At 36.8% G+C, this 25,371-nt stretch overlaps 1 non-coding gene across 1 annotated transcript; it reads right to left on the bottom strand.

The window, feature by feature from the left end:
- Positions 1-14,850: 14,850 nt before the first annotated feature.
- LOC142167676 (small nucleolar RNA R71) lies at positions 14,851-14,957 on the bottom strand. Its single transcript, XR_012697764.1, has one exon. It is a non-coding gene; the product is annotated as a small nucleolar RNA R71 (small nucleolar RNA).
- Between the last annotated feature and the right edge of the window lie 10,414 nt (positions 14,958-25,371).

Consider the following 25,371-nt stretch of genomic DNA (forward strand, 5'->3'; position numbering starts at 1 on the left):
AATATCTGGATCTACTCTCGCAGTCGAGAGTAGTATGAGCAACTTCTTCGGATTGTACTTCAGACTTTGAGAGATAGTCAGTTATATGCCAAGTTTTCAAAGTGTGAGTTTTGGTTAGACTCAGTCGCCTTTTTAGGGCATGTTGTATCGGCAGAGGGCATAAAAGTGGATCCTAAGAAGATTGAGGCAGTTCAGAACTGGCCTAAACCTAATTTAGCTATAGAGATTCAGTGTTTCTTGGGTTTGGCGGGTTATTATCGCCGGTTCGTGGAGGTTTGTTTTATCCATAGCAGCCCCATTAACTAGATTGACCCAGAAGGGTGCTCCATTCAGGTGGTCGGATGAGTATGAGTTGAGCTTTCAGAAGATCAAGACTGCTTTGACTACGGTGCCAGTATTGGTATGTCCCACAGGTTCAGGATCCTACATGGTGTATTGTGATGCATCTCGTATTGGGGTCAATGCAGTATTGTTGCAGGATGGCAGGGTGATTGCCTACGTGTCGCGACAATTGAAGAATCATGAGAAAAATTACCTTGTTCATGACTTAGCGTTGGCAGCCATTGTTCATGCGCTAAAGATTTGGAGGCACTATCTTTTCGGTGTGTCATGTGAGGTATTTAAGGATCATCGGAGTCTATAGTATTTGTTCAAGCAAAAGGATCTCAACTTGAGGCAGAGGAGGTAGTTGGAGCTATTGAAAGACTATGATATCACCATTTTGTATCATCCCGGGAAGGCCAATGTGGTGGTCGATGCCTTGAGTTGAAATGCGGTGAGTATGGGTAGCAAATACTCGAGTTAGGGAGAGGCTGTTAGCATTAGATGTCCAGCCTTTGGCCAAACAGTTCGTGAGGTTAGATGTTTCAGAGCCCAGGCGTGTTCTAGCTTGCACGGTCTCTCGGTCGTCTTTGTATGAGCGCATCGGAGAGCGTCAATATGACGACCCCCATTTGCATGTCCTTAAGGACAGGATGCAGCATGGTGGTGCCAATCAGATTACTCTTGGAGATGATGGGGTTTTGCGGATGCAGGGTCAGATTTGTGTGCCTAATGTGGATGGACTTCGTGAGTTGATTCTTAAGGAGGCCCACAGTTCTTAGTACTTTATTCATCCGGGTGCCGCCAAGATGTATCAGGACTTGCGGCAGCATTATTGGTGGAGGAGGATGAATAAGGATATAGTTGCATATGCAGCCCGGTATTTGATTTATTAGCAGGTAAAGTACGAGCATCAGAGGCCTAGTGGTTTACTTTAGAGGCTGGAGATTCCTGAGTGGAAGTGGGAGCGTATTACCATGGATTTTGTTGTTGGGCTCCCACAGACTCAGAAGAAGTTTGACGCAGTATGGGTCATTGTGGACAGGTTGACCAAGTCGGCACATTTTATTCCAGTGGCAGTTAACTATTCTTCAGAGCGGTTAGATGAGATCTATATCCGCGAGATCGTCCGTCTTCTTGGTGTGCCCGTGTCTATCAATTTTGATCGAGGTACACAGTTCACCTTGCACTTTTGGAGGGCCGTACAGTGGGAGTTAGGCACACTGTTTGGGTTGAGTACATCATTTTACCCCCAGACGGACGGACAGTCCGAGCGCACCATTTAGATATTGGAGGATATGCTTCGCGTTTGCGTTATGGATTTCGGGGGTTCTTAGGATCAATTCTTGTCACTTGCGGAGTTTGCCTACAATAATAACTATTAGTCGAGTATTCAGATGGCTCCCTATGAGGCATTGTACGGGAGGCAGTGCCGTTCGCCAGTTGGTTAGTTTGAGCCGGGAGAGGCTCGGTTGTTGGGTACCGATTTGGTTCACGATGCCATGAAAAATGTCAAGATGATTCAGGATCGACTTCGCACAGCTCAGTCTAGGCAGAAGAGTTATGCTGACCGTAGGGTTCGTGATGTTGCTTTCATGGTTGGAGAGAGAGTATTGCTCTGGGTTTCACCTATGAAGGGTGTGATGAAGTTCGAAAAGAAGGGCATGTTGAGCCCTAGGTATATTAGACCCTTTGAGATTCTTGAGAGAGTGAGCGAGGTGGCCTATAGACCAGCATATCCACCTAGTTTATCAGCAGTCCATCCGGTGTTCCATGTGTCCATGCTCCGGAAGTATCACGATGATCTCTGCCATGTGTTAGATTTCAGCTCAGTTCAATTGGAAAAGGATTTGACTTATGAGGAGGAGTCGGTGGCCATTCTAGCCCGGCAAGTCCGGAAGTTGAGGTCTAAGAGTTATCCTTCAGTTAGAGTGGAGTGGAGAGGTCAGCACGATCGAGGCAGCCACATGGGAGTCCGAGTCGGACATGCGGAGTAGATATCCACACCTTTTCACCAGTCCAGCTACCTTTATATGTCCGTTCGAGGACGAACGTTTATTTTAGAGGTGGAGAATGTGATGACCCGATAGGTCATTTTGAGATTTAGCCTTTATTTCCAAGTTTCGAGGCCTCGAATATCTCCTTTTGGTGTTCCTCAATTTGCGTGCGTAGTCCGTGTCTTGTTCCAGAAAGTTTCTATTTGGAAAATGTGAAATTTTGCCTTAAAACTTATTTGAGTTGACTTTGGTAAATATTTTGTGTAAATAGACCCGGATCTGTGTTTTGACAATCCCGGTGGGTCCGTATCGTGATTTGGGACTTGGGCGTATACCCGAAATCGAATTCGGAAGTCCCTAACTTGATTTAATATAATTTGTTAAAAACTAGTAATTTGAAGGCTAAAAGAATTCCTAAGCTTGAGTGTAGGTTGAATTTGTTGCTACCGAGTTCGGATTTCATATCCGGAATATGGAATAGGTTTATTTCACCATTTATTACTTTTCTGCAAAATTTGGTACAAAACGGAGTAGATTTGACGCGATTCGGACGCCTGGTTGTAAATTTGCATGTTCTTGAGTTTCTTTGAATATTTCATATATTTTGACGCCCGATTCATAAATCTAGGTGTTATTTTTGTGTTTTGATCATGCGAGCGAGTTTGTATGATATTTTTAAACTTATGTGGATGTTTGGTTTGGAGCCCCGAGGGCTCAGGTGAGTTTCAGACGCGTTACGGAGAGTTTAGTAGAGTTTGGTAGTTGTTGGTGTGACCTGGTGTGCAGGTCTCGCAAATTCAAGATCAGAGGTCGCATTTGTGACAAATGGCCAAGTCTGTGATGTTCGCATATGCGAACAATTTGTTCGCAATTGCGAAGATGGCCTGGGAACAACAGGGATCACATTTGCGAACACATCATCGCAAATGCGATGACAACAGATATGTCGGGAGTTTGCATTTGCGATAACTTCTTAGTATTTGCGGGGTTCACATTTGCAAACCCCAAGTCGCATTTGCGATATCTACGCCTGGACAAATAGTTGAGGGACGAGAGTTTTAGACTCATTTTCATATTTTGGAACCCTAGGCTCTATAGGAGGCGATTTTGAAGAGGGAATTTCATCTACAAACTTTGGGTGAGTAATTCTAATCCATTTTTAATCATATTTTGTCGTGATTCTAATCCATTTCTAATCATATTCTATCAACTTATCTTAGATTTTAACATCAAAATCATGTGAATCAAAGTAAAAATTTATGAAACTTTGTCAAGTTTTTGAAAAATAAGAAATTGAATTTTGAGAGTCGATTTGGACTAGAATTTTGAAACTAATCACATATATGAACTCGTGGGGGTTATGGATTGTCAGAATCTACCGTTGGACCCGGATTTTGACCGGGCGACCCCGGGTTGACTTTTGTTGACTTTTTAGGAAAAGTGTAAAGATCTTAACTTTATCTATTATAATTGAATTTCTTAGCATTGTTTGATAATATTAAGTCAATTTTGGTTAGATTGGATTCGTTTGGAGGCGAAATTTAGAGAAAAGGTCCCGGTTGAGCTTTGATTTGGTTGCGGAGCGAGGTAAATGTTGGGTCTATCCTTGATTTGAGGGAATTAGGAACCCTTGAACTATATTTTATGTGAATTACGTGTGTAACGGCGTATGTGCGAGGTGACGAGTGTATATACACCGTCAAAATAATTGTTTCCGTGCTTTGTCGTATTTCATGAATTATTTTTGTTCCATGTCTTAACTGTTACATGCTTTAATTTCTTTCTATGCCGTAACTTGTTACTTGTCATTAATTATTCTTGTATTGAAATGTTCGTTCCTTCCATGACTCCATGATTAATTGCTACTTTCCTTAATTGTCTTACTTGTACATTTTAACTGCCACATGCTTATTCCTTGGATTAGTAAGTGGTTCCTTTATTGCTTTGCTTTCATATTCTTTAATCATAGATATTCTTGTAAATTGAGTTGTTGGATTGATTACATTTATTGAATTTGTTTATGGATCTAGTTGCACGCCGCAACGGTTGTGATGTGGTAGAATAACGGAGGATTTGATATTGATATGGTTGGATCGGGTTGCGCGCCGCAACGGATTGTATATGTGATTCTTGATATTGATAAATAATATTAAGGTAAAATAAGGGAGGATTATGATATTGATTATGATGATATGGTAGGATCGGGTTGCGTGCAACAACAGACTTTATATGTGATTTTGATATTGATGTGGAGAAATAAGAGAGGATTGTGTGTGTACGATGGGATCGGGTTGCGCGCCGCAACGAATAGTATGTGTTGTATTCATTGTAGTTATTGTTTTGACTTCCAGTGTTGTTACATGAAATTATGTGATCGGTTATTCCGGATTCTCTGTTATAAGAATTGAGTTCTTTTTCATAAGTTAACTGCTTTACCTTTCCTGTTTTCCTTTCCTATTAGTATTATTATACTGCGTATAGGTTATTGTAAGTGACGCGCTTTAGCCTCATCACTACTTCGTCGAGGTTAGGCTTCGCACTTACAGAGTACATGGGGTCGGTTGTACTCATACTACACTCTGCACTTCTTGTGCATATTTTGGAGTCGGTCCTAGTAGCGGTCAGTAGATTGCTCGGATTCGGTGCTGACAGAGACTTGAGGTACAGTTGCACATCGTTCGCAGCCATGAAGTCCCCTTCTACATTACTTTAGCTGTTTATTTCATTTCAGACAGTTATGCCTTCATTCAGACTATTATTTGTAGTATTCTAGATGCTCGTGTATTCGTGATACCAGTTCTAGGATTTGTACTTGGATATTGCATGTTATTAGATTTATCTACTTTATTTCAGTTTATTTGGCTTATTGGCTTTTAATTGTTTTGAATTATTAAAAATGGTTAATAACTATATCTAACGTTGGCTTGCCTAGAAAGTGAAATGTTAGGCGCCATCATGGCCCCGAGAGTGGGAATTCTGGGTCGTGCCATCAGCTTACTTGAAGTTTGGTACCCATTGCTTCATAATCAAAGGTCTATTTTTATATGTATAAGGGTCACTTTACAGAATCTTTAGCTTATCTTGTTCACTATCAAACCTAAAAGTGAAGTAGCCTTCATCGTGTAGATAAACCTAAGGGGTGGTGAGAAATTTCCAAATCCCATATACAAACTTAAGCATGTCATTAAACATAGAGGTACCCCTAATTACATAACCAATTAAGGCCGACCTCCACTTTTGATTTTGCAGTTCTATGGCATTAGCACACAACTTGACAACTTTAATTCCATCTTTCAATGTACGGGGATAGTAATCAAGTTTATGCCCCTAGATTTAAGAGCGATTACCTTTTACTATCTTAACCACTGTTGGCTTGACCGCACTGGAGTTAGTAGAGAATGTTAATTTCCTCGCTGCAGTAATAGCTCCTATTGTTGATCTTCCGTCTCCACCTGAATTATCTACGGAATATCCAGATGCTGTCGATACTGAGCTTGTAAAATCATTGGAGCACTACCCATAACCGTCATTCATTTCCCTAATTGAATTGGGCTAAAGCTTGTGGGACGCCCGTCTCTGGTGTAACTAACCTAGTAGGATCGCCCTTAGTAGAGGAAGGATTGGTGTCTACCACCGGTGCCGGAATCTGCTTCTTCTTCTGGAGTGCCATGAATGGTGCATATTAGATAACTGATGGTAGGCTATAATCTCATATTTTAGTCTCTTATTGCACTTCAATTTACTACACTTTATTCGTTTTGAGCTATAATTGATAGTGTTTTGCACTTATTGTGTGTTTTATTCCTTGTAGGAGTGATTTCGAGCTATGTAGATGTTGTGGAATGAATTTGAGTGATTTGGAGCTTTGAAATCTTAGTAAAAGCCTAAGGGATTGAGTCGAGATAGTGTTCGGGTGTCGAGGACCACATTTGGATATCAAAAAGCAAGGAAAATTTCGTACTCTAAGAAAAGCCCACTGTTGCGGCGCGTGGGATGTCACGGCTGCCCATTTTCCTGTTGTCTGTCAGAAATAAACTCTCTGGATTTTCCCACTAATGCCTCGCATGGCGCGTCGCCCCATGTGCGCGCCTGTGCAATTTTTATAGAGTAATTTTCCTATTTCGGATAGGAAAAGGTGATTTTATTTGGGACTGACCCTACTTGGTATAAATACATAGAAAATGGTATTTTTCGGACATTCGACACTTATTAGACCTAAGGAGGCTAAGGAGGAGGTGGAGAATCAAAAGCACAAGGATTTCATCATTCCTTCCTCACTCAAGACCCGAGTTTGGATCGAATTTATGATTTTCTATACTTTAATTTTATTTGTGATGAATTGCTCCATATCTATGTAGTTCTTTTTAGGGTTTGATGGATTTGGTGTATTGATATGTACCGACCCAACCGGTCGTTTCAAGCATTTGCACTTCGCTCGAAGGTTTGGGGGCATGAGTAGCTCCGTATGATGTATTATGACTTGTGTGAATCGTCGGTTGTGGTTTTCAGGTTATTCGGAATCGATTTGGAAAAATGAATTTCATCGTTGAAGCTTTAAGTTGGAAGAGTTGACCAAGTTTGACTTTTGTGGATTTGACCCCGGAACAGAGTTTTGATGGTTCCGTTAGGTCTGGATGGTGATTTTGTACTTGGGTGTATGCCCGAATTTGCATTTGGATATTTCTAGAAGGATTCAGCGCTAAACGGCAAAAGTTGAAAATTTGAATGTTTGAAAAGTTCATAAGTTTGACCGAGAGTTGACATTTTGATGATATCGGGTTCGAATTGTGGTTTCGGGAATTTGAATAGCTTCGTTATATCATTTGGGACTAGTGTGCAAAATTTAGGTTCATTCCGGGTTGATTTGATATGTTTCGACGCGAGTTTTGGAAGTTGGAAGTTCAAAGTTCATTCTAGTTCGAATTGAGGAGTGATTCGTCATTTCGTTGTTGTTATGTGTGATTTGAGGCCTCTAGTAGGTCCGCATTATGTTATGAGACTTGTTGGTATATTCGGACGGGTCCCGAGGGGCTCGGGTGAGTTTCGGACGAGGTTCGGACCATTTCGTCGCATGTTGCATTTGGCTAAGGTTGTTGGTTCTAGTGTGGCCACATCTGCGGAAAATTGGTTGTAGAAGCGGCGTCGCAGATGCGGGGCCTTCTTCACAGAAGCGAGGTGAGACCTGGGCAAGGAATATCGTAGAAGCGGGAACTGGGGCGCATCTGCGGCCCCACAGAAGCGATGGTCTTGGGCGCAGGAGCGAGCTTGAGCGTAGAAGTGCGTTTGGCTTCACACCTGTGGTTACGCAGAAGTGGATGGAGATCCGCAAGTGCGAGGGGTCAGCTGGCTAGTGGAGTCCGCAGAAGCGGCTCATGTGTCAGCAAAAGCGGAAATGGCTAGGCAGAAGCCTTTAAATCGAGAGTTTGGTCGTTTTGTTCATATTTTGAGATATGGGACTCGGATTGACGCGATTTTGGAGGCGATTTTCATCACAAGGATTGGGGTAAGTGTTCTACACTCGATTTTGATTATATTTTGTGATTTTATCTTCATTTTTGTTAATTGGATTATGAGTTTTAAAGAGAAAAATTGGGGATTTTAGCCTAAAGCTTCATAGAGTGAGTTTTTGAGTTTTGAATGTCGATTCGGAGTCAGATTTGAGTGAAACAAGTATGGTTGGACTCGTAATTGAATGGGTTGTCGGATTGTATAAGTTTCATCAAGTTTCGAGGTACTGGCCCAGGTTGGGCTTTTGATTAAAGATTCGATCTTTATCGACTAAGTTTGTTTCCTTTAGCGTTAATTGATATATTTGAGTTTTTTGTGGCTAGTTTCGAGCCATTCAGAGGTTGGTACGTGCGAGATGGCATTTTGGAGCATCGCTTTGCTTGCTCGGTATTGGAATTGGCATGTTCGAGATAAATAACACTTCTAAATTTGGTGTTGAGGGTATGAAACCATGCATTACGTGTTATGTGTTTGGTGTTGAGTTGACGCACATGCTAGGTGAAAGGCGTGTGGGTGTGCACCGTGTGAATTGTGACTCTGTTATTTCTGTGGTATTGTGTAGTTACCTGATCTTATCTGTAACAATGAAATCTCTACACACTGGAGCTATTGAGCTGTGATCCATATTAGAAACCATGTCTAGGCTACATGCTTATTCTGTTGGGGCCTACTGAGGTCATTTCTGCTGTTGAGTTATTTGCTTACATTGTAATTTCATGCTCAGTCATGTTCATTCATGTGCATATCATATCTTAGTCTTTGTCACCATTTATTGATATATCACATCATCATTTTTGGGCTGATTTTTCATGACATTGTGAGCCCGAGAGACTGGAGAGATTGATGACTGAGTGAGGCCGAGGGCCTGATAGTGAGGATATTTATGGGATTGGACTGCACGTCGCGGGATGTTTTATTGATTTATGCATGATTGGCTTGTTATAGCGCTTGGGCTGAAGGAGCCCCGCCGGAGTCTGTACACACCCCCAGTGAGCGCAGGTACCTACTGAGTGCGAGTGCCGAGTGATTGGGAATTGAGTGACTGTGAGGTTTGAGTGGCTGTGAGGACTGAGTGGCTGTGAGGACTGAGTGACTGTGAGGACTGAGTGACTGGGAGTACTGAGTGAAATGATACTCTGAGAGTATGCATATGGTTTTATCACTGAGTTGCATCGCATTGGCATGCACACTTGACATACAGGCATAAAGATGCATTTTTCTCATGATGTACGGTATCACGTCATTCATGACTTCTCATACATATTGTGTGGATGTTTGGTTTGGAGCCTCGAGGGCTCGGGTGAGTTTCATATGTATTTCGGAGAGGTTGATAGAGTTTGGTAGTTGCTGGTGTGACCTGGTGTGTAGGTCTCACAAATGCAAGATCAAAGGTCGCATTTGTGACAAATGGCCAAGTCTGTGATGATCACATTTGCGAACATTTTGTTTGCAATTGCGAAGACGGCCTAGGAACAACAGGGATCACATTTGCGATCATTTGATGCTTTTGCGACCTGTCTATGTTCGCATTTGCGAACACATCATCGCAAATGCGATGACAGCAGATATGTGGGGAGTTCGCATTTGCGATAACTTCTTCATATTTGCGGGGTTCACATTTGCGAACCCCAAGTCGCATTTACGACATCTACGCCTAGACAAATAGCTGAGGGACGGGAGTTTTAGCCTCATTTTCATATTTTGGAACCCTAGGCTAGATAGGAGGCAATTTTGAAGAGGGAATTTCATCTACAAACTTTGGTGAATGATTTTAATCCATTTCTATTCATATTCCGTCAACTTATCTTAGATTGTAACATCAAAATCATGTGAATCAAAGTGAAAATTTATAAAACTTCGTGTCAAGTTTTTAAAAAATAAGAAATTGAATTTTGAGAGTCGATTTGGACTCGAATTTTGAAACTAATCACATATATGAACTCGTGGGGTCATGGGTTGTTAGAATCTACCATTGGACCCGGGTTTTGACCGGGCGACCCCAGATTGACTTTTGTTAACTTTTTGAAAAAAGTGTAAAGATCTTAACTTTATCTATTGTAATTGAATTTCCTAGCATTTTTTTGATAATATTGAGTCTATTTTGGTTAGATTTGATTGGTTTGGTGGCGAATTTTAGAGAAAAGGCCCCGGTTGAGCTTTGATTTGGTTGCGGAGCGAGGTAAGTATTGGGTCTAACCTTGATTTGAGGGAATTAGGAACCCTTGAACTATATGTTATGTGAATTACATGTGTAACGGTGTATATGCTAGGTGACGAGTGTATATACACCGTCAAAATAATTGTTTCCATGCTTTGTCGTATTTCATGAATTATTTTTGTTCCATGTCTTAACTGTTACATGCTTTAATTGCTTTCTATGCCGTAACTTGTTACTTGTCATTAATTATTCTTGTATTGAAATGTTCGTTCCTTCCATGACTCCATGATTAATTTCTACTTGCCTTAATTGTCATACTTGTAAATTTTAACTGTCACATACTTATTCCTTGGATTAGTACGTGGTTCCTTTATTGCTTTGCTTTCATATTCCTTAATCGTAGAGATTCTTGTGAATTGAGTTGTTGTATTGATTACATTTATTGAATTTGTTTATGAATCGTGTTGCACGCCGCAATGGTTGTGATGTGGTGGAACAAGGGAGGATTTGATATTTATATGTGGGATCGGGTTGCGCCGCAACAGATTGTATATGTGACTCTTGATATTGATAAATGATATTAAGGTGAAATAAGGGAGGATTATGATATTGATTATGATGATATGGTGGGATCGCGTTGCGTGCAACAACGAATTTTATATGTGATTTTGATATTGATGTGGGGAAATAAGGGAGGATTGTGTGTGTACGATGGGATCGGATTGCGCGCCGTAACGGATTGTGTGTGTGTTGTATTCATTGTAGTTATTGTTTTGACTTCCAGTGTTGTTACATGAAATTATGAGATCGGTTATTCCGGATTCTCTAGTTACAAGAATTGAGTTCTTTTTCATAAGTTAACTGCTTTACCTTTCCTATTTTCCTTTCCTATTAGTATTATTATACTGCGTACAGGTTATTGTAAGTGACGTGCTTTAGCCTCGTCACTACTTCGTCGAGGTTAGGCTTGGCACTTATAGAGTACATGGGGTTGGTTGTACTCATACTACACTCTGCACTTCTTGTGCAGATTTTGGAGTCGACCCTAGCGGCGGTCAGTAGATTGCTCGGATTCGGTGCTGACGGAGACTTGAGGTACAATTGGGCGCAGGAGCGAGCTTGAGCGCAGAAGCGTGTTTGGCTTCGCACCTGCGGTTGCGCAGAAGCGGATGGAGATTCGTAGGTACGAGGGGTCAGCTGGCTAGTGGAGTCCGTAGAAGCGGAGCTTGTGTCGCAAAAGCGGCTCATTTGTTAGCAAAAGCGGAAATGGCTGGGCAGAAGCCTTTAAATCGAGAGTTTGGTTGTTTTGTTCATATTTTGAGATGTGGGACTCGGATTGACACGATTTTGGAGGTAAATCTCATCACAAGGATTGGGATAAGTGTTCTACACTCGATTTTGATTATATTTCGTGATTCTAACTTCATTTTTGGTAATTGGATTATGAGTTTTAAAGAAATAAATTGGGAATTTTAGACTAAAGCTTTATAGAGTGAGTTTTTGAGTTTTGAATGTCGATTCGGAGTCGGATTTGAGTGAAACAAGTATGGTTGGACTCGTAATTGAATGGGTTGTCGTATTGTATAAGTTTTGTCGAGTTTCGAGGTATGGGACCAGGTTGGGATTTTGGGTTGATTTTGGGCTTTTGATTAAAGATTCGATTTTCATCGACTGGGTTTGTTTCCTTTTATGTTAATTGATATATTTGAGTTTCTTGTGGCTAGTTTCGAGCCGTTCAGAGGTCGATACGTGCGATATGGCATTTTGGAGCATCGCTTTGCTTGCTCAGTATTGGAATTGGCTGGTTCGAGGTAAGTAAAACTTCTAAACTTGGTATCGAGGGTATGAAACCCTGCATTACGTGTTATGTGTTTGGTGTTGAGGTGACACACATGCTAGGTGACGGGCGTGTGGGTGTGCACCGTGTGAATTGTGACTTTGTTATTTCTGTGGTATTGTGTAGTTACCTGATCTTATCTGTAACAATGAAATCTCTACGCACTAGAGCTATTGAGTTGTGATCCATGTTAGAAACCATGTCTAGGCTACATGCTTATTCTGTTGGGGCCCACTGAGGTCATTTCTGCTGTTGAGTTATTTGCTTACATTGCAATTTCATACTCAGTCATATTCATTCATGTGCATATCATAACTCAGTCTTTGTCACCATTTATTGATATATCACATCATTATTTTTGGGCTGATTTTTCATGACATTGTGAGCCCGAGAGATTGGAGAGATTGATGACTGAGTGAGGCCGAGGGCCTGATGGTAAGGATATTTATGGGATTGGACTGCACGTCGCAGCATGTTTTATTGATTTATGCATGATTGGCTTGTTATAGCGCTTGGGCTGAAAGAACCCCTCCGGAGTCTGTACACACCCCCATTGAGCGCAGGTACCTACTGAGTGCGAGTGCCGAGTGATTGGGAAGATTGAGTGACTGTGAGGACTGAGTGACTGTCAAGATTGAGTGAATTAATACTCTGAAAGTATGCATATGGTTTTATCACTGAGTTGCATTTCATTGACATGCACACTTGACATACAGGCATAGAGATGCATTTTCCTCATGATGTACGGTATCACGTCATTCATGACTTCTCATACATACTGACATGTAGGCATAGATATATAATTTTCTCATGCCATTTGAAAATGAAACATTTACTTGTTGAAAGTATTTGGGAAAAATCACACTTTTCAAACTTACTCATGAATTTAGTGATTTCGGTAAAGGAATTGGGTTTTCACTGATATATTTGAAAAGCTGACCTATTTTTCTGGAAATATGAACGAGCTGAGCATTTTATCTCTGAGCTACTTCTTTTATTACTTCCATTATGTTGTTATGAACTGTTGTTGGCTATTGGTGTTGGACCCCGACCTGTGTTCCAGCTCGTCACTACTTTCAACCTAAGGTTAGGTTTGTTACTTATTGAGTACATGGGGTCCGTTGTACTCATACTACATTTCTGCACCTTGCGTGCAGATGTTGGATGTTGATGTTGCTGTGGTCGAAGGGAGCTGGATTTGAAGATGTACCTGCGTTCCGGTTGTAGCTGCCTCTTGTTCATGGTAGCCTTAGATTTATAAAAATTTATTTATGTACATTTCGAATAGATGATGTATTTATTTCCTACCAGCTTTGTAAATTCTAAATCTTAGATGCTCATAATTTGTACTACCAGTCCTTGGAGAATGTATAAGATTCAGATATTTTCTTTCACTTAATTGTCTTATTAAATTTCATTGGAATTGGATAGTTGTTAATTGGCTTACCTAGCAGATTGGCTTAGGTGCCATCACGACTAGTTGGATTTTGGGTCGTGGCATGATATTTGTTTGTGTATTATAACTCTAGTTTTATGTATTGAAGCGTTTTTTGGATGATTTGATTGTTGCATCTATATTCACTTGTTTATGTAATCGAGAGAGGCATAACTTGTGATATCTTTGCATTATATTGTTGGTTGAGTTCATTAATTCTTCTTAGTAATCGAAAGAGGCTAGTTGAATTATTGACTAAACCTAGTTAAGAGGATAATCAAGAGAGGTCCTCCTAAACACCAATTCACTACGCATTCTTGCATATCTTTACGTGCTTAAATTGGTTCATCTTGTGAGGTTAAAACTTAATCGAGAGAGAAGTTTTTGCTGAACGTTTGAACTAATATTTGAGTGAATTCAAGATACTCACTTGAACATTAGAAGTGAATTATCTAGAGTTAGATCCCAAACAATTATCTTGCACCTATCCTATCAAAACCCTATCTTCTCCCATTGATATCTTTCTTTGCTTATTCCTTATTTTGATTGTCATTAGTCAATAGCTTTAGATTTTTAGTTAATTTTAGTTATTAATCATATAAATCTCGATTGTTGATTCTCCTGGATAGCGATCAAGCTAGAAACTACGAAAATACTGTTTTACTCCAATCCATGTGGATACGATATTATACTATACTATCTTTGACTAGTGAGCATATTTAAATGTGTGTTTCGAGCTCGTCAAATTTTGACATCGTTGTTGGAGATTGGCAATCAATAGTGTTTGAAAGAGTTTGTAGTGATAATTCAGGAATTTTTCTTTTTATTTTATTTTATTTTCCCCCTTTTATGTTTGGTGTTCTCTGACTGTGTTCAGGTTACATATTTAGAGTGCTGCATGACTAGAACTTCTACGAAGGAAGTGCTACCATACGAACCCGAGATAGAAACACAACTGCGACAGCTGAGGAAGAAAAGAAATCTCACTGAGACATCATAAAAGGTTGGGTAGTCCTCAACTAAAGAACTTATGGCTGGAATCGGTGATGATAATGTAGATTTGGCTGCGAGAGAGGTAGCCCAACGAAGAGAACAAGCTGTACGGGATGCTGAGGAAGCAGCTATCAGAGATGCACATATTATCTTTGAAGAAGAGAGGGGTCGTAGAATTGCTCAAAATCAACCTTTGGGTGCAGACCAGTTCGAAAATATATCTCCCATGCATGGGAGACCATTTGGCGATTATGCTATACCGGTCTACAATCAAGGTTTATCAAGTGTTAGACCACCTCCAATTGCAACAAACAATTTCGAGTTAAAGCAAGGGTTGCTTCAAACCCTTCAGAATTGTTGTGTCTTCAGAGGGAAGCCAAACGAAGATCCAAACGCACATCTAATAGACTTCGAGGATATTATGAACACCTTTCAATACAATAGTGTATCACAAGATGTGGTGTATTTAAGGGCATTCCACTTTTCTTTCAAAGATGATGTAAAGCAGTGGCTTCGAAGCTTACCCACATGTTCGATTAGAACATGGGAGGAGATGACCAGAAAATTTCTTGATAAATATTTCTCCTCAGCTAAAACAGGCAAGTTTAGAAGAGAAATCCATAACTTCTACCATAAAGAGAATGAAAATGTTTTTGAAGCATGAGAGAGGTTTAAAGAGATTGTTCGAAAGTGTCAACACAATGGAATTGAACTCTGGATGCAACTCCAGGACTTTTGGGATGGATTGACACTGGCCTTACGTAGAACATTGAGAAATGTAGCTGGAGGTCCGTTGATGAAGAAGACTACAGAGGAGATAGTCACAATTCTTAATGAGTTGTCTGAAGATGCAAATCAGTGGCCTTCTGAGAGTGCTGAAAGAAGAAGATCGATAGGTGTTCACCAGGTTGATGCTAACACATCTGTGCAGGTACAATTTGATGCTATGGCCAAAGAAATACGAAAGCTGACCTTAGCCTTGTTACAAAATGAGCCTCACGCAGCTTGTGATATATGTGGAAGAGGACATCTTACTCATGAGTGTCAAGCCTCAACTGAGAAAGTGAATGTTATGGGAAATTATAATGCAATGGGTCAAAGGCACCCTGGTTTTTCGTGGAGTTCACTTGTGGGTACTGTGAATGCATGGCAATAAAACAACCCCAGACCTCAAGGACAAGGAGCTCCTGGAATCAGCAGAGGCAGCAAATTTAGCCCCAACAGCCCATTCAGCCTGGCATAGAAGATCTCATGAAGGCTTTCACTCAAAAAACTCATTAGAGGCTTGAAACTCATAGCGCAGCTATACGGGAACATGGAGCAGCTATCAAAGAAATAGGTATTGGTTTTCGAAACTTGGAAAGACAGGTTGGGCAGCTAGCCACTCTATTGTCTGAAAGGATTCCAGGAACTCTCCACGCTGATACTGAGAGAAATCCCAAAGAAATAGTAAAAGTTGTGACCTTGAGAAGCGGGCAAGTGTTGAAAGATACCACTCCAATCCAAAAAGAGGTGGTACTTGAAAAGAAAAATGGGGAGCAGCTGAAGAATGATATTGATAAGAAGAAGAAAGGCAAAAAGGTAGCTGACAAAAAAAAGAAGGAGAAAACTTCGAGAAGGGATAAATCTAATGAGAGCGAGCATATGCCTGCTCTACCTTTTCCTCAAAATCTATATAGAAAGAAGTTGGACAAGCAATTTGAGAGATTTTTAGATATGCTGAAATAGGTTAATGTAAATTTTCCATGCTCTCCCAAATGCTAGCCTATGCCAAATTCTTGAAGGAGATCCTGACAAAGAAGAGGGAGATAGAAGAGACATTAGTGGTGAAGCTCACAGAGCATTGTAGTGCTATATTGCAAAACAAACTCCCACAAAAGTGTGGAGATCTAGGGAGTTTTATTATACCTTGCTCTTTAGGCTCTATTAATTTTGATAAATCTTTATGTGATTCTGGTGCCTCAATTAACTTAATGCCTCTATCTATTTACAGAAAATTGGAGAAGAAGATTGGAAAGATAAGGTCAGTGCCAATATCTTTGCAGCTGGCAGACCAAACGACTCTGATACCCGAGGGGATAGTGGAAGATGTCTTAGTTCGGGTAGATAAGTTTGTATTTCCTGTAGATTTTATAGTAGTGAATATGGAGGAGAACAAGGAGGTCCCTGATAGAAGCAAATATCATGCATAAAATAAGTAATTTTAATACATATATATATATTTGTAGGAATACCAAATAATCAACAAGTTGACAATTAAGGAGACATGTGGGCGAAAGAGATTCAGTTTCTGCATTTTACAAAACAAGAACCAAGACAAATTAAAAAAAAATATAAAAAATAATAATAAAATAGAAGAGAAAGCTGAAAACCAAAAGAAAAGAAGCCATTGTACATGTATTCTATTATCATGTATATAAAAAAGCAAGTGGACATTTTCTAATGAGCTCTTTGATTGGCAAAGTTACAATGGATTTCACGAGCACACAATTTTAAATAATTGGAGTGGAAACTTGCCAAATTGGACATAGAAGTTTCGTAACAAATTTTAAACAATGGTCAAGTTGCCAACTTGATAAAATATGAGGTGAGAAGCTTCAATGTACATGACCTGACGAAACATCTATAAATAGCGCCACATTTAGCATCACCTCCTGAACAAAACAATCTCTGTGGGAGCTTGGCATAAAACATTCTTTGAGAGCTTCTTCTTTTCCTTTCTTCTTTTAGCCATTACTCTGGCTTCATTTCTAGTTCCGAATAAATTATAATGTTAAAAATTACTCTAGTTCCTGTTTTTAATTAAATGGGGAGAATTATTCTCTTGAATATTTCTTTCTATTTTCTTATTTAATGGGCAAGAATATTTCTGTTGTCAGTACTAACTCCATTATGGAGTAACTTTTGTTGTGTTGGGAGAATGACGGATCTTAATATTTTTATATAATAGCAGATATTATTCCTCAATTTCACATGCTTGAGCTAAAGCTTTTCATTTAAATTTTACTTGCTTTATAGTTAGGTGTTATTTAATTTGTTAACATCTATCTATTTCTTACTACATATTAACTTCTTACTAATTCTGTAATCGAAAGAGACGGAAGAAGTAATATAGTTAATTTTGGTATTGATAGATATTAACTTTTAGTGACATCTAGCTCTTATATGTTAAAATTGATTGTACACTTATTTGTAATCGAAAGAGACGAGTATTGTAGTAATCAGTTATAACAAGTGGGTTAACCGAAAGGGATTTACTAAAAAAAGAGCATGTTTTAGTTCAAGTATATATTTTTGGATCTTTAATATTACCGTTTTAACTATTAATTTGTATAACCGAGAGGAGTACAATTAATTATTTAACTATAGTAATAATATATAAATGTAATCGTGAGAGGCATTTATACATTTATGAGAAATAGAAATTGAAGATAAATATATCTACTATATAATAAAAATATAAAGTGAAGTCAGAATCCCAACACCTTTTTATTATATTTATAAAAAATAAAATATTTTTATTGCACCATTCATGCATTTTAAGTTAGTTAATTCACAACTCAACTCTTTCTAATTTTCTTAAATAGTAATTAAAACAAGAAAGGTCAGTAGAATTGATTAATCAATCTCTGTGGGTTCGACATCTTTCTATACTATTATTTGACAGAGTACGAGCAAGAATTTTACATACACTAGAAACTCGCCAGTCCCCCTTATCTTAGGAAGACTATTCTTAGCAACAGGTAGAGCAATATTAGATATACACGAGAGAAATCTCATGCTTAGACTGGGTGAAGAGACTGTAACTTTCGAGATGAATGTAGAAACAGGGGTGAAAAAGGAGAAGCCAGCTGCAAGTGTTGAGTGAAAAGTGAAGGGCTCAAAAGAGAAGGATGCGGCGAGTGAGAAAGATAAGTGTGGGGTGCACCCCAAGAAGGCGAAGAAGAAGTTGTCTACATGAATGTGCACATTAGTTCGAAGGCGAGGAATGGATCTCGACTTTGACTCAGATCCTGACTAGATATTCAGGGAAGTTTTCTTTATCTTATGCTTTTTAATTGTGTGTCATGGGAACATGCCACAACTTAAAGTGTGGGATGGGGGATAATTGCATGTTATATGTATATGTGTTAGTTTTGTTAGTTGTAGCAGTTGAAAAATTGAAAAACCCATAAAAATTGAAAAAAAATCAATTTTTCCCGACGATGGATATCATTCGACGGGTTTCTTGAGGGATTAAAGTCGAAAGAAAAAAGAAAAAAAGATTTTCTTTTGTAGGTATTGTAACAATTCCCCCATGGTTTGTCTTTGTGTCGCGGTTCTTTTCCAAGGGTTTTATTTAAACCGGGTGTAGTTAGTTTTTATTTTTGTTAGTAGTAGGAAATATTGTGCTATGATTTGAATTGAAGGTAATATCTCTTAACTTTATTATACCTTGAGAATAGTGAATGCTTTAGTTGTGACGCTTAGGCTTAATTTTTGACTCTTGTATAAGTACCTTAAACTGTATGATCTTAACTTTGCTTAACTGCTTTGACTAAAGTATCTTGATAATCCAATCTTGAGTGAGTTATGTGCCATATGTGTGCGAGGTTTTGTGTCATTCTATGCATTGCATTTGATGTCTAGAACTTGCCCTGTGTGTTTGCAAAGCGAAATAGTAGTTTTGTTCAGTCTTGGAAGTGATATAGGCATTTCTTCGTTGAGCCAGTTATAAGCTTTTACCAACCTAATTGTTATGTATCGTAGTTAACCCCTTTGAGTCTGTAATTCTTTTTTTTTTTGGTAACCACAATACAAGACTTACCCATTTGTTTGAATTGACCATCTATTTAAACCTTTTACCTCTCGTGAGCACTTGAATTTGTTATGAAATTGGTAAAAGTTTAAGTGTGGGGTAATTGGTCTGGCTTTTGAGTGAAATTATTGAAATAAGGAGAAAGGTGCACTGTATTGAAAAAGTAAAGAGCCACTTGAATTGAAAAAGAAAGAAAAGAAAAAAATAGTTGTATTGTTGTGAAAGAATATTCCTTGATAGTGGTAATTCTTGATGTAATTGTGGTTAAAGAAGTTGGGAATTAATGTATATTGATGTGAAAGTGTAGTTATGGTTTGACATAAGTGTGAGGTTTTGAACGGTTAAATGTATATGTATTAAAGTGCTTAGGGAGGTGTAGTCACTCTTACATCTAAATGTATCCTACCCGTCCCGCAGCCTACATTATAACCAATTAAAGCCCTACTTGATCCTTGACTGAATGAGCTCAATTAGTAGAGTAGTACATTACGGTCAAGCCTATGGTACGTCTTTTGTGGCATATGAATGTTGTTTCTGAGAGTGAGCGAATTCTTTCTATCTTGAGTTCCTAATCGTTCTTAAATTTTATTGTGTGTGGAACTACTCTCTATTGTTGTGTGAGGGTACTTAATTCATGAAGGACTAGTAATATCATTAATCTCTGTGTTAGAGTAAATGAGCGGATTATAAATAATGCGTGGTGCTTTTGAGTCAAATCTTGAGGCGAGGATGTTACATTAGAGTGCTTACTCTATTTTAAATATTTTTGGTGTGATGAGTAAGGAGAGTTGTTTAAAAAGGTCATTTCTATATGAAGTGTAGTTTGATTGCCTGAGGACGAGCAATGGTTTAAGTGTGGTATGTTGATGGTAGGCTATAATCTCGTATTTTAGTCGCTTATTGCACTTTATTCGTTTTGAGCTTTAATTGATATTGTTTTGTACTTATTGTGTGTTTTATGCCTTGTAGGAGTAATTCCGAGCTATGTAGATGTTATGGAATGAATTTGAGTAATTTGGAGCTTTGAAATCTGAGTAAAAGCCCAAGGGATTAAGCGGGGATCGTGTTCGGGGGTCGAGGATCACATCTAGATATCAAAAAGCAAGGAAAATTCCGTACTCTGAGAAAAGCCCATTGTCGCGGCGCATGAGGCAGCGCGTGGGGCGCCGCGACTGTCCATTTTCCTAGTGTCTGTCAGAAATCAACTCTCTAGATTTTTCCACTAATGGCCCGCATGGCACGTCGCCCCATGCGACATGCCTGTGCAAGTTTTACAGAGTAATTTTCCTATTTCAGCTAGAAAAATGTGATTTCGTTTGGGACCGACCTTACTTGGTATAAATACATGAAAAAATAGTATTTTCCGGACTTTCGACACATATTAAACCTAAGGACGCTAAGGAGGAGGTGGAGAAGCAAAAGCACAAAGATTTCATCATTCCTTCCTCAATCAAGACCCGAGTTTGGATCGAATTTATGTTTTCTTATACTTTGATTTTATTTGAGATGAATTGCTCCATATCTATGGAGTAGTTCTCTTTAGGGTTTGATAGATTTGGTGTATTGATATTTGTTTGTGGATTATAACTCTAGTTTTATGTATTGAAGCGTTTTTGGATGATTTAATTGTTGCATCTATATTCACTTGTTCATGTAATCGAGAGAGGAATAACTTGTGATATCTTTGCATTATATTGTTGGTTGAGTTCATTAGTTCTTTTTAGTAATCGAAAGAGGCTAGTTGAATCATTAATTAAACTTAGTTAGGAGAATAATCGAGAAAGGTCCTCCTAAAGACCAATCCACTACACATTCTTGCATATCTTCACGTGCTTAAATTGATTCATCTTGTGAGGTTAAAACTTAATCGAGAGAGGAGTTTTTGTTGAACGTTTGAACTAATAATTGAGTGAATTCGAGAGACTCACTTGAACATTAGAAGTGAATTATCTAGAGTTAGATCCCGAATAATTATCTTGCACCTATCATATCAAAACCCTATCTTCTCCCATTGATATCTTTCTTTGCTTATTCCTTGTTTCGATTGTCATTAGTCAATAGCTTTAGATTTTTAGTTAATTTTAGTTATTAATCATATAAATCTCGATTGTTGATTCTCCTGGATAACGATCAAGGTAGAAACTACGAAAATACTATTTAACTCCAATCCATGTGGATACGATATTATACTATACTATCTTTGACTAGCGAGTATAATTTAAGTGTGTGTTTCGAGCTCGTCACTAACCTTCGCTTAACATGCGCCTTTAGAGCTTCACCCGGCTATAGCATGTTATTTATTTCACCAAGGGCTTTCTCATTCTCTATCCTTACCCAACCTTCCTGAAAAAGTTTGAAATTAGATTTAAAAACAAAGAAAAATGTTACTTAAACTAAGAGTAATAATCAATTTTCAAGCACTGCATAAAATGTCCAATTTTTTTGTCCTATTAAATAAATTTTGAAGTTAAGAAAACCTGTTAACTTAGAAGTCTAGCAATTTTCCAATTTCAATAATGAATTTGGTATTTACTGAATATTTTAGCCTGAATATTTTTTTTGTCTATATTATTAAGCTTAACAAGTTTAATTGCTCACTGACAACCAAATTGATTTAAAGAAAAATAAAAATACCATACTTTGTCTTCAAGTCATCTGCTGAATCGCTTGAGTTGGAGAGTGTTTCTTAATTATGCAATTTGTTTATTTCTGTTCAATAATTTTGAAACTTGGACTCCAATTATTGTTTCAACAATAGAGCGTAATTAAGGTAAATCTAAAACTTAAAATTAGTTACTTTTTCCCAAAATTAGCATTTTCTTGTTTGGAAATTTTACCTGGTTCATTTACTTTTTATGTTTAATCAGTTTCGTCATCAAAAAGCTCAAAGAAATAAATAATGGAATTTAAAACTACAACTAATTACTATTGTTACAAATAATTTTGATTAGCTTACTTTATCATAAACATTTTGAAATATATTCATACAGTACTTATTTTTCGTCATGTTGTTTCAGAAAGCGATTTTGCACTGCATATGGACAGACAACGATTACCAAACTTCATAAAACAGTACACCACTTGTTTTTTAACCTATTATTTTGTCTGAAGGGTACATTTGAGAATTCATACATTAATCACACATTTATAACCTGAATAGACCCCTAAATTCCAGCTGTAAAGTGTAAACTTGACCAGTATAAAAATTTATTCGCACCCGATTTATGCCAAATCATAAGTAAATAGTAGGAATTAATTAGAACTAAACTTTTTTTTAATAACGTCTAACTTCTATTTGAGGAAGGATTTATAATTTTATATACTTCAAAGTAGATAATAATTTGAAAGAGGGCCTTGAGCTGCGATATACCTCCAAATAAAGACTAGAAACATTGATATGCACGTGCAGTGCAGACTCGCTTACATGCATGCACACAAGTGTGTATGTGTGTATATGTATTACTGTTATTTATTAGTTTTAGAGTACGCGCGTTACACTTGTATTTCGTTTTAATAAGTATGTATATTTTACATTATCATTCATTTGAATTATAAAATAAAAGTTAAAAAAGAAGGTATAAGTTTTTTTAAAATAATGATTGTTAATCTTATTTAGCTTTTTTGGTAAATAAATTTTTCATTAGTCACCAAGTGAAGACATTACAAAACAAGCTTAGCTATTGATCTTATTTAACTAATTACTCAATAAAAGAAGAAATTCGACCATGTAAAAATCTTCAACCAACTCAATCAATATATTCAACTTAATATCTATTTCACTTTATGATTTCACAAGTTAAATTATGGCAAATAAAAGATACAAAAAATACTTACATGTGACAAATGGTTGTGGTCTAGTTTTAATGACTTTTATTAGTTAAATTCAAAGTGATTTATTTGCAATAATAAATTAAGTTAATCAGATGTTATTTGCAATACTCCTTCAATTAATTGTTCCTTACAGATAATGTTTCTTTGTGCATATTCCCTATATTGTCTTTGTTGCTTTACTATTATCAAAACTCTTTTTTGTATTTGACAATAATGTCCTTGTTGATTGTGGGACACATAGTTGCGCATAATAATCCAACATGTTCTGGAAATACATTAAAGGAAAAAATTGAATTAATGTTTTTTTTTGCTAATTAGTTAATTCAACGACATAATATTCTTGTTCTCAACATTAAAGAAAAAAATATTTTCTGTTGATTCAATTTTTAATATTAATTCATCTCAAATTTTAAGTATTTAACTATATTTTTATCCAATGGAATTCTATTTTCAAAAAAGTAAAATAACCGATCGATAATTCACTTTTTTATTTTGTGTGTGTAGATTATTAGTGTTATTAACTTTTGCCAACCACATCTCTCTCTCTCTCTCTCTCTCTCTCTCTCTCTCTCTCTCTCTCTCTCTCTCTCTTCTATATTCTTAAATGTTTTTTTGTAATTTATTCTAATTTTAAGTGTAATTTTTAAATATTATATAAAACATTGATGAAGAGACAAAAATATTATTTGAAATATATCATAAAAGTATATTATAGTTCAAAAAATAGTTCAAGCATAATTTACTTTGAAGTTCCAACATAAAAAGCTCTACAAATATAAATTTTCAAGTTGAGTAATTAAGTCAAAGTAGAAATACTATCTCATCTAATTTTTACTCGATTTCCCGATGCGAACGTCAAACTATTGAATTTTCATCTTACTTAGAACATCAGTTTATGAATTTATAAAGTAATAAGTAATTAAATATTTCAGGATATAATTAAAAGTATTTAAAAGAAGTAATTAAAAACAATTAGAAAAATGCATAATGTTGAAAGAATTTTGGCGTGATTTTCATATTCTAATAAAACATGACAGTAAGCATATGAGTATCTTATATTTTTACGAAATTATAAACATGAATTCAATATTTTATATAATCATATCCTAGTGATAGCTTGGGTAACCTTAACTATTTAATTTTGTTTGTCATAACATTTAATAGTTCGTTTCTTAAGAAATTAATTAAAATAAAGCTCACTATTATGATAACAGAAATTAACCGGAAAAATCCATTAATAACTAGTAGGAGATTTCAGTCTTGTCAATATATTAAATAAAATGTTTTTTTAAAAAAAGGTGAAAAAGCAACATGCTGATGAACTAAAAATCACCTGTCTAACTTTGATGGAGCTAACATGTAATTTAATTTTACTCTTTTTCATAATTTGGGAGCTTAATAATCCTTATTAAATTTTGAAATTTGAAAAAGAAATTGTCACATCTTTTCATAGTTGCAGGCATATTTTTAAAACTAATCTTAAGGTACGTGTGTTGCACGTGTACTCTATCTCGATGAGAATACTCCAAAATACTAAAATTGTCTACTCATTAAGAATTCTATTTCGAAATGACAAAAGAACTCGATTTGATGTGTTATTTTTGAATCTTTTAAAAAAAAATTACTCAATTTTAAAATCGATTGAAAATCGACATGCTACGCTTTCGAACAATGACTTTTTAATTGAAAAGCAATTTATAATCTTCCTTATTTAATATTCAAATAAGACTTTTCCGGTCAAAATCCATCATTTGATCTAAGCTAGTATTTAAATTATCTACTTAATATAGATAATATTCAAAAGATTTATTTGCGTTAAAAAATATAAATTAGTGAAAATTGCCAGTTCCAAATATAAGTATTCTATATTTTTATTTTTTTTGTAAAGAAAAAAAGATCGATATTTCACTTTTGAATTTATGTGTTTGCTTAATTGTTAGTGTAATTGACTTTTACCAACCGCTTCTCTTTCTATAACTAATTTTGCTCAATTTCTTTCATGGTCAATGCTCTTCTTATGAAATCAAATTTTGCGTACCTTAACAGTTGTATCAATTTGAAAAATAATTTTACTTATATGATGAATTTGAAAAAGAATCGAATTGAATTCTTTTGCTAATTAGTTAGTTCAAAGCCTTAATCGTTTGTTCTCAACATAGTATGTTGAATAGTTAGTTTTAATTGATTTTTGCCAAACCACTTCTCTCTCTTATATTTTTTAAATATTTAATTAATTATCTACTCATGAGAGTATACATTCTAACTATTTGTTTGGTAGATAAACTAAGTGAAATCAAAGTGGAAGAGGTAAATACCCTTTTGCACCACCTTTCTATTCATTTAAGTGTATAAAGGAGGAAATAAATGACTTTTACTATTTTCTGACAACGCAATATAATATAAACAAATTATACATATTTTACCTAAGAGAAATAATTAGGTATATTTTTTTTTCTTTTGCCGATTCACACCCTCGTCCTCCTTTTCTTTTAG

This window comes from Nicotiana tabacum, chromosome 12 (assembly GCF_000715075.1).
Source record: "Nicotiana tabacum cultivar K326 chromosome 12, ASM71507v2, whole genome shotgun sequence".
Classification (NCBI taxonomy): Eukaryota; Viridiplantae; Streptophyta; class Magnoliopsida; order Solanales; family Solanaceae; genus Nicotiana; species Nicotiana tabacum.